The sequence below is a fragment of the Primulina tabacum genome, chromosome 12 (assembly GCF_025594145.1).
Source record: "Primulina tabacum isolate GXHZ01 chromosome 12, ASM2559414v2, whole genome shotgun sequence".
Classification (NCBI taxonomy): Eukaryota; Viridiplantae; Streptophyta; class Magnoliopsida; order Lamiales; family Gesneriaceae; genus Primulina; species Primulina tabacum.
In genome coordinates, this window is record NC_134561.1 from 13,667,066 (window position 1) to 13,668,101 (window position 1,036).

Sequence of the window (1,036 nt, forward strand, 5' to 3'; positions counted from 1 at the left end):
GATGTGGAAGATTGAATCTTGTTTGATGGTTCGATTGTACCTATAGTGTCCCAATTTTGAGCATTTTCAGCTAATGAATCGAGATACTCAATTGCCTCGTTTGGATCTTTATCTTCAAATGTTCCATTACACATAAATTCAACCATTTGCCTATCTTTAGGTGTTAAGCCTTCATAAAATTGAGAAACAACTCTCCAAATTTCAAAACCATGATGTGGACAAAGGTTAAGCAATTCCTTGTATCTATCCCAACACTGATAAAAAGTTTCTCCTTGTTTTTGAGTGAAAGTGATGATTTGCTTTTTGAAAGAATTTGTTATATGAGATGGAATAAACTTTTTCAAAAATTGTTGTTGCAATTCATCCCAAGTTCGAATGGATCCCGATCTAAGATTTTGTAGCCAAGTTTTAGCTTTATCTTTTAAAGAAAAAGGAAAAAGCTTAAGTCGAATGGTGTTCATGCTACAATTTAGATCATTATATGTGTTGCACACTTCTTCAAACTCTCGTAAATGCATGTATGGATTTTCAAAATCTAAGCCATGAAAATTGGGTAAAAGTTGGATAATACCAGGCTTAAAATTGAAATGAGATGCATCAGGCGGAAAAACTAGACATGAAGGTGCACTAGTACGTGTAGGATTCATGTGATCTCTAAGTGTTCTTCGTCTATCATGATCATGTTGAGATTGAATTTCATCTTCATTTTCTTGGATGGGTTCTTCCGCCATGTTTTGTAAAAATAAAGGGTTATTTCGAATGAGTCGACCACTAAGTGTACGTGACCAAATGCTCATGCAAATGCAAATGCAAAAGAATAAAAACACACAAAAGCAATAAAAATTCAAATAAAGAAAAATAAAATATAAACAAAATTAAATAGACTTGAAATTAAATTATACTTCCCCGGCAACGGCGTCAAAAACTTGTTGCGACTTTGATTGTTGCACTCCCAAGAGCAGGTTGTCTACAAGTAGTATAATTCGATGAGTTCGAATATCGTATCCACGAGGAAGCTAAGGTAATTACAAGTCCA

The 1,036-nt window shown here is 34.0% G+C and overlaps 1 non-coding gene across 1 annotated transcript; it reads left to right on the forward strand.

Annotated features, from left to right (window-relative positions):
• Nucleotides 1-204: 204 nt before the first annotated feature.
• Nucleotides 205-313, forward strand: LOC142521570 (small nucleolar RNA R71). Its single transcript, XR_012814275.1, has one exon. It is a non-coding gene; the product is annotated as a small nucleolar RNA R71 (small nucleolar RNA).
• The last annotated feature ends 723 nt before the right edge of the window (nucleotides 314-1,036 follow it).